At 43.0% G+C, this 13,178-nt stretch overlaps 1 protein-coding gene across 12 annotated transcripts in view; it reads left to right on the forward strand.

Annotated features, from left to right (window-relative positions):
• Positions 1-13,178, forward strand: part of LOC106608716 (adhesion G protein-coupled receptor L3) — a 314,019-nt gene that overhangs the window by 27,134 nt on the left and 273,707 nt on the right. For all 12 annotated transcript variants that reach the window (XM_045721692.2, XM_082977451.1, XM_082977453.1 and 9 more), the window contains exon 2: positions 7,072-7,148. The gene's annotated coding sequence lies outside the window, so the exon portion shown is untranslated. The remainder of the gene's footprint in view (positions 1-7,071; positions 7,149-13,178) is intronic.

Below are 13,178 nucleotides of genomic sequence, written 5' to 3' on the forward strand. Positions count from 1 at the left end.
AATGCACTACTTTTGACCAGGGCCCATAGGCTCTGGTCAAAAGTAGTGCACAATATAGGGAATATGGTGCCATTTGGGACACTTTGGGACACAACCTGCATGTAGTAGTAGTAGTAGTAGTACAGAAGGCGTTGACGTTGTTCATCACCTCGTGGAGAAATGGGCACCCTTTCTAACCTCCCTGTTACAGGGGTCCTGGGATATCTCGGCTGTCTTCCACAAAGCCTGAATGGGAGCATTGTGTGTGCCCGACCCCACTCCTTACACATGGAAGCAGGACACTAGACAGGCCTTGCCAGTAACTCAATCCCCAGTTTCAATCAGATGCAGGTTTGTTTTGTAACCCGTTCCCAATGCCCAAACACAGTTTTTTTATGTCTGTGTGTTGCAGTGCTTTTGTGCACATGTTGAGTGTCATATCTGCATATTATTCCTCCACGCCCCCACACAAGCAAAAAATAGTATTAAAAACAACTAAATGTCAATCGAAATGTTCAGAAATACGCCTTTACATATTTCTTCAAGTAAGGTCTTTAGATCATTTTCCTTTGCAGTGGACTATTGGTATTTGCGTTCAACAGTATTATACTCTAATAGTCTGCATTAATCTTGATCACGTCTCCTTGCCCGACAATATCACCCTGCACGGCAAACGTGATACTAAGTGCCGTTATTATGTGAGGGAGGAAAAAAGCGAAACGTCTGATTGTACATGCACACGATGCTGTAGCCCTTTGAAGGACCTCCAGTGTCAAGTCCCACTAACGTCACCCATACAATTTTCTCCTCTATTGACTTTTATGTTCCGCCGCAAGGTTGGTCATCCCATTGAGAGTATGTATGTATTCCAAAGAAAGAATAGCATCATTACCATAATGATATTCCATCTCAAAGATAAACACCCGTTCTCTTCCCCACACCTTGCCTCTCAAGCTTCGGTGAAGAGGGCAAAATTGTGGGGTTGACGCTAGTTCGCCTTGACACCCGCGAAGGCGGCCATCTTTGAAAGGTGTCTTTCGACAAGGTGTTTTGCATGTTTACTGTAAATTGTGGGGTTGACGCTAATTCGCCTTGACACACACAAAGGTGGCCACTTTTTGAATAGTATCTACTACAACAAGGGGTTGTACACGTTGTGGGGTTGACTCTAGTTTGCTTGACACGCACAAAGGCGGACCGTTTTTGGAAATGTTTTCTTACTCACAAATTGTGGGGATGACGCTTGTGCACCTTGACATATACATTTTCAAAAATATATCTTTAGCAAGAAGCAGGGATATGAGGAAGCCTCCTTCCCTCCTCGACGCTTTATCCATCATTCATATCATAGGACACACAGGGACAAGCGTCTGCTTGCACAATCAATACACACAGAGACCAACGCGTCAGTGACACACATCTCGCATAGATCAAGGTTCTGCCATTCACTAATAAGGCCATTAAGGACGCAAGCATGTGGGAGACTGCAGCAGAGTATCTAAAAGGTTGGAGGTGTTATTTGAATGTACGCCCTTCTCCACCTCCACTCAATGTCATGCAGATGGAGAGAGTTAGGGAGAGAGAGAGGACGGAGACAGAAGACTCAGCAGAAGACGCAGAGGGAGATTTGAGAGGTTGACATTGGACAGGAAGGACGATAGGAAGATGCAGAGGGAGGATGGCGAGAAGGACGGAAGGGATGGAGAGAGTTGGTGAGAGGGAGAACGATAAGATTATGCAGAAGTAGGGAGCGAGATGGAGTGAGTGAGGAGCAGAGAAAGTGAAAACAAGGTTGCAGGAAGGATGGCAGAAAAATACATTCTATCTGCACGTCCTCTGGTCTGGGTTGCCAACAACCACAGTCAATTGTTATCAGTTTGCCTGCATTTAATTTGACCCTTGGGTCCAGATGTTGCCTATGCATAGTTTGTGTCTGTCCTGCTTCCCCATTCACTCCTAATGATAGCCTCTGCTAACACCCCTAGACTGACTCGGCACATAATGTTTGACCTGCTGAGAATTACTGGAATAATATGGCATGTGTTATCTACCTGTAGGTTAAAACAAAGCTCTCATTTACTTGAATAATGTTATTAAATCAAATGTGTTTGTTCACATACACACACATTCATGGAGGTCTAGGCCCACCTCTTGTTTTCAGGAATTGCATGCCTGTCATTTATATAGGCTACAATGAGAAATGCTACTCAGTTTGCGGACTCGTTTTTGGAAACCATGAAGTTTGTATGAATAAATGGCAAGTATTAATATATTTGATGGGCAAAACTACCACGGCGTCTCGACCCCATAGTATGGATACACAATGTCAATTGAGCACTTTGTGTGGTATCCACTCTCTCCAAGCTGGTCCTATTCATAACCAGGACACTTCAATCACAATGCATTTTCTCTACATTAACCTTGTCCATATAGCCTCTGGCTGTGTTCTGGCCTGTAACAGCCCATGAGTTGAGAGACTGGGTTCAGCCGTTACCTCATTTTGTCGCTAATGTGTCGCTGGTAACGCCACACTAGTAACGTGTGTGTGTGTGTGTGTGTGTGTGTGTGTGTGTGTGTTTTGGTCGGCGACAGTGGCTTTGTGAGCCCTGTCCTGTGACTTCCCGTCCTCTCTCTCGCTCTCAGCACATTCTCCACTCAGCTGACAAAGTAAGCCGCTCTTTGATGAGCTCCGGGGACCGCGACTACCTCGCCTTTTGTGTATGACACAGGCCGTCACCCTGCATTAGTCAGCCATTAGTCAATTGTTAGCAGTGGTGGAAAAAGTACTCCATTGTCATATTTGAGTAAAGAGAATAGAAAATGATTCGAGTAAAAGTCACACAGTAAAATTCTACTTGAGTAACAGTCTAAAAGTATTTGGTTTTAAATATTCTTAAGTATCAAAAGTAAAAGGTGTATAAATCATTTCAAATTCCTTATTAAGCAAACCAGATGGCACCATTTTCTAGTTTTTATTTTAACTATAGCCAGGGTTACGCTCCAACACTCAGACATCATTTACAAACAAAGCTTGTGTTTAGTGAGTCCACAAGATCAGAGGCAGTAGAGATGACCAGGGATGTTCTCTATTTCCCTGTCCTGCTAAGTGTTCAAAATGTAACGAGTACTTTTGGGAAAAATACTTCAAAGTACTACTTATGTACTTTACACCACAGGTTGTTAGTCATTCGTTAGCCATTAGTCATTAGCCACTAGTCAGTCATTAGTCGGTAAACGTGTGCTCTTTCTAGTTTTCATTTTCTTTTTAGCAGAAGGTATATGGGCCTGTTAGGAGTGTTGATGTGATAACCCTTCGATTAGGCAGTGTCTCTAGTCCTGTAAAACCTAGATTGAAGCAGCTATAGTTGGCTGTATGAATGGACTGTAAACTATGTATAGTGCGCTAAAAGCACTTACAGCAGAATATATGAATTGTTTCGGTATAGTGCACTAAATGCCTGTGAATGGACTTGGGTTTCGCAGCGTACAGTATAGATTAACCTTTTATGTGTGTCTCATTGTGAAGACTTTAAGGTCCGCTATCTCGGGTTGTACAATAGCTGTTTCCTTGGATACAATCACGGTATGAATCAAACCTGAGGCCACACTCGATGCCTGTTCATTTGCTGATACAATTGCACTGAAACTGATACGACAACAAATGGTAGACTTTTTGAAAGAAAGTGACGTTTCAGTTAATGAGGTTTCTTTGGTTGATGTTGATTTGAACCTTGATGAACATAGATGAAAAGCGGCTCGTGCAGCGATATTTTAAGTTTCTCCTTAGTTTGGTATTCTCAACTAACATGTTGCTTTCCGGATAGGTTACTCTTTAGTCAGCACGACAATGATATAAATGTGTATTCTCCTGTGAAGACTCCCCACAGTAATACAACATTGTCTCAGACACCTGTAAGTGCCTCATGAAAGGCACATTTGTCTCTGTTTCACAACCCTTTGAAGAGGTTTTAGAAGCTCCTATCCCTGGTCGCCACTACCACTTCTGCCCCAATGAAAGTACTGGAAGAAATCCAATATCTGGCTGAGAAAACACCTCTGTGTAGCTCAGAGAAGGATAAGAAAAAGAGAGGGTAAAGTGTTCTTACGAAGAACAAAACAGAAACATTGGTATAAAGATCCATTTAAATCTGCATTTGGAGCGTCAATATCACTTGTGTGCTGGAGTTTATTTTCATGATTGTACACAGTTGTTCTCCATGACACTAAGCGTGCAAGTTAAACCATTTTCAATTGAGATGTTCACTCCAATGTGAACATAATGCTTTGTAATTCGGCTAGTTTCCACTGTGAAAAAACTCTTGCTTGGGGGGATTGGTGCAATATGGCTGGTGCAAAAGGTTCTTCAAACCCCAATGGACCTTCAAATAACTGACAGATGCTATGTCTGTCTGACCACCAGCCTGGTTCTCCAGATATTGACATATGGTGTCTGCCAATCTAACAACAACCTCCAATTTGATTGGACGTAATGAATAATGTACGCGATGAAGCACACGCGTTACTGGTTAGGAAACAACACTGGGCCAGACGATGTGTCGACAGTCTAGACCAGCAGGGGGGTCGCAACCGGAGATTTTAAATGTATTTAGATTTTTTTTTAAATATATATATATATATCTATATATATCTATATATATCTATATATATCTATATATATATCTATATATATCTATATATATATATATTTTATTTATATATATATATTTTATTTATATATATCTTGTCTTTATCTCAAAATCATTGTAACGTGGTTAGCCTTAAACATCGAAATGAAAATGATTCAAATCTAAATTAAACCAGAGTGCCCTTCGATTGTGGGAACAGGCTACACTTGACCGTTGTGCTTGAGTCAGAATCAAAGGGAATACTTCCTCAGAGCATTAAAACTCATGGTACACTTCGCCAGTGCATATCTGTGTGAAGCTGGATTCAGCAGTGTTCTCGTCAGCATTAGTGCCGCGTTCAAAACCACTGGGAATTCGGAACTGGGAACTCCAAAATCTCCAACTTCCAATTTCAGTGTGTTCAAGACAACTGGGAACTCCTGGGGGGGGGGTGACCTTTCAAAAATCATTTTGAAAGGTCATCCAACTCTGCATTCCAACTCTGGAACTCAGGCCTCTCTTGTATTTTTCTGAGTTCCCAGTTTTCTTGAAAGCACCGTAAAACCAATTATCGATCCAGGTTGGATGTGACCGCAGAGAAATGTGCACTGTTGACCATGCCCCCTGACTTTGAGAAGCGCCGATGCGACATGCATCAAGCACACCCATCTCATTAGTGGTGGTGAGAAGATACATTATGTCAGACTAATTTGCAATTGACCGTCTCATTGACTGTCATAGCCCCACATTAAAAGTATGTGATCGTGAATGAAGACAATCAGAATACTGTTAAAAATGTTTTGCAATTGACTGCCATAGCCCCAAATAAAGTTAACATTGGCTGTTAATTACATACTTTTTTCCCACATGGTTGGGGTCTTGAGAATTTTCAGATATCAAAATGGGGCTGTGGACAAAAGGTTTTGGAACCCCTGGTCTAGACGGTAATTCGTAGTACAGGGTGTCCGTGTCATCGGTACAACATTTTGATAATAAAATGAAGCAAATCAAACGGAAGTGTGATTTAGTGAGTGTTGTTTCTATGAACCTTTCAGATTGGTTCATTTTTAAAACACATACTGTGGCAGCTGTTGACATGTGACATTGATTGGTCTGAGCAGGTATTTTCTCTACATTCTCAAAGCTATAGCATGAGTAATATAACAGGTCAAAGAGCGAGTTTGGTAATGCAGAATAAAACAACAAGGCATGAGAGAACTGCATTACTGCGATATAGTACTTCCATGAGGTTGTAGTATTGCTTTGTTGATGTAGGCTAGGATACAATCGTGTCTATATTTGGTCAGATAAGACAACACAATCGGTCTACACTTCTGTTCAAGCAAATTGGAGTGAAATTGCATTTATCATTTGATTAGTGCTTATTCAACCCCTCATTTGATTTCGGATTTAACCCTTTGTATGAATTACTCTTCCGATCCAGATGTGTGGACTTCCGCTGCCGTCTGCATACATTTAGTGTTTGCGATGTGGATGACATTTTATCAAGATCATTTTTAAGGGAATGCATTTCACAGCTGCCACAAACAATAACATCATTCCAGGGAGAGGATGACAACGCATGTTTTGGCCCGTGCTGGTCACACACACACACACACACACACACACACACACAAAGAAATCATGGGAGTGTGTCTTTTTTTTTTCTTTTTTCAATTACGCACATTTCTGTAGAATTAATTATAGGGGAGTTGTCGTAAATCATATTAATTCAGCTGTAATTAAACTCAGCCTCTTCACCTCTGAAGCCTTTTCAAAAGGTGAAAGGAAAGAGAGTGCAGAGGGAAAGAAAGATCGAAAGAGAGAATGAGAGGGGAAGAGAAATGGAACGAGCAAAACAAAGGGATGAAGAGGGAAAGCAAATGCGAGAGACGGATTGATACAAAGACAGAGAGAAAATGGAGCAAGGGGGTGAGAGATGTTGAGATATCTATCTATATATATTCAGCAAAAAATGGTAAATGGTGGAAAGAAAAAGCGGTCATCAAAATGCTGATGTCGTATGGGGATATTTACTGCAGAGTCTTAATGCAGTTTAAATCAGGCTCTTTGTCCGGCAGCCATCAGAAGGGCCCTGTTGGGTCCTAATAAATCAGCCATTAAACGCTGATGTGACCTGAATAGCGCTTCATACATATATAATCAACACATCGCCAATACAGAGCGCACCCAGAACACTTGAAACATTTATGAGGATGCTGCTAAATAACTTGTAATGGGCATCTGAAGATGCACCAACAGTTCATATGCAGCTAAAATATACATGCAAATGATCATGTGTGTAGTCATAACAAGTTGTAATGATGCCATTTTCAAAATGATTCTAATCCATATCCTTATCATCGTCATGGATTAAATCGATTCGTTGTGAATATCTTTTATTTATTTATTTTGCTCATCACAAAGTCATTTTGGATTCTAACTGGTTTCTTTCTCTCTGTTCTAGGATGGGATATATGGTTCTAGACTGAGATGTGATGTACTGGATTTGTAAGGAGCTTTGACAAGAAGAATCACTCCCAGGTATGTGACAAGTCAATCCACTTCCTCGTCAGATCAAACTGTTGCGATTATCATAAGACAATTCTCTGCACTCAAACTCACCCCCAAACACAGATAGTCATGAACGCTTGATTAAAAAAAAAAACTCTTCAAGTGGTTCAACCGACCTTGCAGAAATTCCAAAAAGTTTCCTTTGAAATGCATGAATATGCATCAGGGAAAGATTAAATACACATGCAGTCTCATACACAGTATTCTAATGACGAGCATTCATTGGGTCCAATTTCACTTGTGTCCTTGTGTGCGATTTGATGAGTTGATGGTTATGGAAATGATCTATGATAGGTGCTCATTAACATATGCAAAACTACGGGACAGCCCCGGTAAGCGATGCCCCCTTGGCAACGGGAGAGTTTTCTGGTTGATAACCACGCACATCCAACAAGCATGTTTGGATTGCGCTCTCTGATGCAAATTATGTTTTCGGCGTAATCATGCAAAAGTGCAGCTGGCTTCCATTTTGCTGTGCCTCAAGTCTCTACCCCCCCCTCCCCACGCCCCCCCCCCCCAAAAAAAACCTCTCCACCCGTACCTTATGCCTGTCTCGCCCCCCCCCCCCCCCCCTCACACAACCCATCACCCCTCCCCACCCATTACTGCAGGCTGTGCGTTTTTCAGTAAACGCCACCCCCCTCCTTGTTTTCGTTTGCTTCTCGCTCCTCTGCCCCCCCCCCCCCCCGGGGTGTTTTTTTCTCTTTGCCACTCTAAGCGATTGAGGCGAAGATATCGACGGCTCATCTGAAAAAAATGATTATCCAGGTCACCTGACATATCATCCGTTGTTGATGAAGTGACTTAATCGTAAGCCGTGGGATATGGCGGGCGGAATACGTTCTCAACAGCGGTTTATAAATTCAGCAAAAGGTGGCATGTCACCTTTTTGAATAACTCCACACGGAATCACACCAGGAGGTTTTGCAAGTTACGGTACATGGCACCCCGGCAGTCGAGAGGATTTGAATGGCATTTCTTCCTCAGCCGGGTTTTTCAGAAAACAGTGCAGGCGTTTATGCTAAGAGTAATCTGAGTGATAACCTGTTTTAATGTACAATAAATCTGCATTAATGTCCCAGACAGTCCTTTCCTCTGCACAGTATGAAATTAAGCAAGAGCAGGAGTCAAATCTAATTGGCATATTAGTCGCAAGGTGTCAATGAGGCTAAGGTGCATTTGAGTAACATAGGAGAACAGTGGGGTGTAATATTGAGTTGCACCCCACAGCCTCAGTTCGTCGGTGCGTGGACTCTACAAGGTGTCAAACATTCCACAGGGACGCTGGCCCATGTTGACGGCAATGCTTCCCACAGTTGTGTCAAGTTGGCTGGATGTCCTTTGGGTGGTGGACTATTCTTGATACACACAGGAAACTGTTCTGCGTGAAAAGCCCAGCGGCGTTGCAGTTCTTGACACACTCAAACCTGTGCGCCTGGCACCTACTACCATACCCTGTTCAAAAGCACTTAAATCTTTTCTCTTGCCCATGTCTCAATTCTCTCAAGGCTTAAAAATCCTTCTTTAACCCATCTCTCCCCCCCCTTTTTTTAACTAGGCAAGTCAGTTAAGAACAAATTCTTATTTTCAATGACGGCCTAGGAACAGTGGGTTAACTGCCTTGTTCAGGGGCAGAACGACAGATGTGTACCTTGTCTGCTCGGGGATTCAAACTTGCAACCTTTCGGTTACTAGCTCAACACTCTAAGCACTAGGCTACCCTGCTGCCCCTTCAACTACACTGATTTAACAAGTGACCTTAAGGGATCATAGCTTTCACCTGGATTCACCTGGTCAGTCTGTCATGGAAAGAGCAGGTGTTCCTAATGTTTGGTACACTCAGTGTATGTTGTATGGAAGGGCTTATGTTTGGATTGTATCTTAAAGCTAGCACATGTGTAATGGATGTTATCCTTGTACAGGGGAATCTCAATTGTATTTCCTTGATTCCTTGCGTTCCTCCCCTTAGATATTTTCCTCCAATACCTTTTGAGGAGGAGGCTAGGACAGAGTGCATGAGGAAACAAGTAAATACAACTGAGATGCACCCATATTTTTATTTAAATCTCTGGAACTTCAACTCCCCTGCTCTCTTCTCAGATCTATTGTAATGGTAGGAGCCTGGTCCTACTAAAAAGGAGTGTATGAGTGTATCTCATAAATGAACTACTATATTAGTTTTGACAGGTGTCAAAGTAACTTATATCCTTATATTACTACTTTCATTCCAAAACATCTTAACTCCCGATGTGGAATTAAGACCTTCATTTGATGCACCTTATATTGCCTAATGTGCGGTCACTTTGATTTAAGTCTAATCTGGCGGAAGGAGACACGATCGTCTAGGAGAGTAAGGTAGATACCATGCCGCGGGAACATGGAGGGGAGCCTCTGACTAGTCACCCCATACACCTTTCCCAGCATGCTTTGCATACCCATCTAGGTTACCATAGTGACAACAGGACTATTCGAATAAGGACTATTCGACCACAATGGGTTCTGATCACATGCACTCCTAGGTTTTGGTTTTGTTATCTTAAAGCAGTGCCATTTGTTTTGTTAGTTTGGCTCGACAGTCATGCTGTCTAGGTCTCACTGAATGACGCAGAGTAGTTTGAATGGAGCGAAGTCAAATTTGAATTCAACCTGAGGACGGTTTACTTTACAGGTCTTCTGGTGCTTTGGCTAACAAAATGACCTAATGCCACAAATGAGGAACATGTTGGTGTTTGACCTAAATGAGTGAAAAGCCACAAATCATTTGATGCACTTTTGATATCTGTAGTGGTGAATTTGTGGCACCATGACACTGTGAAATATATTTTCCCAGGCATGTTTACGGTCACCTCTGCCCCAGCAGGTGGACGGGTCCTTGCAGGGTGTGATACGCCCCCCCATTGCTTGTTTCTGTGCAAAAATGTCATGACCCCTTCCTTTCATTTCCATGATGCAAATTAGAATTGTCTGAAATTATATGCATGGGCATATTTTTTTGTAGAATTCGGCTTTTGTGAAAAATAATGAAAATACTGTTCATTTAATAGAAGAATTCCTCAACATACTCAACTAATAGAAGGTGTATTCCTTGATTTAATTTTGTTAAGAAAGACCTTACCCCTTTTTGTCTTTTTGTATGTATCACATTGCCTACATCCCAAATGGCATCCTATTCACTACATGGTGTACTTAGAAATCCTTTATCCTGTCTCCTCCCCTTCATCTACACTGATTTCGAAAGGGATTTAATAAATGCCATCAATAAGGGATCATAGCTTTCACCTGTATTCACCTGGTCACTCTGTCAGGAAAGAGCAGGTGTTCATGGTGTTTTTTGTATACTCAGTCTATATGGAATAGGGTTCCATTTCAGAACCACCCAATATTTTAATGTAGAGAATGTGTAAATGCCTTGTCCTTGCTTGAATTCATTGTGTTGTCCTTTCTTATGCTCTAGTTGTTCCACACATCTAGTTGTACTCTCTCCTTCACCCACATCTATCTCTCGCTCGTTCACCATCTTCCTTTTTTTCCTGTCCACCCCCCCCCCCCCCTCTCTTCCTCCCTCTTTTTTTCTGTCTCTTTCTGAAACATCCCCCCCCCGGTCATGCTTGCTCAGCTCTTAGCCTGGCTGTGTCTGAGTGTCTACCTATGTCCTCCCGGCCTGCATATGCATACTGTGCTGTTTGCCTCGCTGCTGTTGCTGCTGCTGAGACAAGGGAATCACAGCTCCTTCCCCTCACCAGCTTACATAACCAACTCATACAGTATGGATGGTTTGTGGCCCATCGGTGGCACGTTGTCAGGGGGGATTATCATTATAACGATGGAGCATAATGTGGTGGGACCTCGGCTAATTGCACAGTATGGACCAAATTGATTGAAACAAAGCCAATAATATCAATGTACACTACACGACCAGAAGTATGTGGAAAACCTCTCGTCGAACATCTCATTCCAAAATCATGGGCATTAATATGGAGTTGGTCCTTCCTTTGCTGTAACAGCCTCCACTCTTCTGGGAAGGCTTTCCACTAGATGTTGGAACATTTCTGCGGGGACTTGCTTCCATTCAACCACGAGCATTAGTGAGTTTTGGCACTGATGTTGGATGATTAGACCTGGCTCGCAGTCGGCATTCTAATTCATCCCAAAGGTGTTCGATGGGGTTGAGGTCAGGGCTCTGTGCAGGCCAGTCAAGTTCTTCCACACCAATCTCGACAAACCATTTCTGTATGGGCCTCGCTTTGTGCACGGGAGCATTGTCATACTGAAACAGGAAAGGGCCTTCCACAAAGTTGTCTAGAATGTCATTGTATGCTGTAGCGTTAAGATTTCCCTTCACTGGAACTTAGGGGCTTAGCCCCAACCATGAAAAACAGCCCCATACATACCATTATTCCTTTTCCACCAAACTTTACAGTTGGCACTATGCATTGGGGCAGATGGCGTTCTGGCATCCGCCAAACCCAGATTAGTCCGTGGGACTGCCAGATGGTGAAGCGTGATTCATCACTCCAGAGAACGCGTTTCCACTGCTACAGAGTCCAGTAGAGGTGAGCTTTACACCATTCCAGTCAATGCTTGGCATTGCACATGGTGATCTTAGGCTTGTGTGCGGCTGCTCAGCCATGGAAACCCATTTCATGAAGCTCCCGACGTTGTGCTGACGTTGCTTCAAGAGGCAGTTTGGAACTCTGTAGTGAGTGTTGGCAGATGCACTACGCACTTCAGCGGTCCCATTCTGTGAGCTTGTGTGTCCTACCACTTCACTGCTGAGCCGTTGTTGCTCCTAGACGTTTCCACTTCACAATAACAGCACTTGCAGTTCACCGGAGAAGTTCTAGCAAGGCAGACATTTTACAAACTGTTGAAAAGGTGGCATCGTATGACGGTGCCACGTTGAAAGTCACTGAGCTCTTCAGTAAGGCCATTCTACTGCCAGTGTTTTTGTCTATGGAGATTGCATGACTGTGATCGATTTTATACACTTGTCAGAAATGGGTGTGGCTTAAATAGCCAAATCCACTTTTTTTAAGGGGTTTCCACATACTTCTATATAGCGTATATCACCTGTTTGAAAGAAAATGCACGGGACTTTCATGGTTGAATCATGAAATGATTTTCTCTGAGACGAACTGGAATGGAGTCATCAGCCTGGAGATGACTGGGGAGTGTTCAAGAAGGGTTGACTACCCCCCTCTGTCACACGCTGCATCCTCAATCCCACAGGACCGGGCAGTGCGCAGAAGGTTCCACTTGGCTTGATTGGTCGGCCCGGAAGCCGCACCCCCCTGCCATGTCGGCTCCGACGCATGACGAGTAGGGGGGGAGGGAACAAATTGGCAAAGTGAAGTCGGATTAAGGCCAGGGGGGCTTGCGATAGACAAACTTCCTGTCCAAGTTTACTTGTATATCAATCTACAGAAACAGGGGATCCTACCCTTTCTGGCAACTTACTATTATGGCGAAAGTAATCTTATATTGTGACTTACAGTAGGCCTATTTCTGGGGGCCTCTCCCTCATGCAGAACCTAGATCATGTACTCTAATGTAAACTAACAGCTAGAATGTGTTGATGCAGATTAAAGGGAACTGCCAGTCATACCACAGGGCCTGTTGGATATCGTATGATATGACTGAGGAATCTCAACCATCACCACCCTGTGGTTTATACTGTTTTCATATATGTGCATACCGACTACCATTGAGGAGCTACAAAAATGTAAGCAGATATTGAAGAATTGCAGGCAGTATGAGTCGTTCTGGCTCGGACAGGGCTGACTTCTTAATTACGGGGTATTTGAAACTCATACATCAGAGTATGTTGCAAAGATATACGGTTAGCTGGAAAGAGTCCCCTGAAGTACCTCATTTTCCAGTGTAATTGATGGATTTCACCTACTGAGATTTAGACGACTCTTAGGAGATTTTGTGTTTCTCCTTTTCGTGGTCACAAATGCCTTTCACTGCTCCTTCTAATGCTTCGACTAGGTGCGAGAG

Source organism: Salmo salar, chromosome 07, assembly GCF_965601325.2.
Source record: "Salmo salar chromosome 07, fSalSal1, whole genome shotgun sequence".
In the NCBI taxonomy this organism is placed as follows: Eukaryota; Metazoa; Chordata; class Actinopteri; order Salmoniformes; family Salmonidae; genus Salmo; species Salmo salar.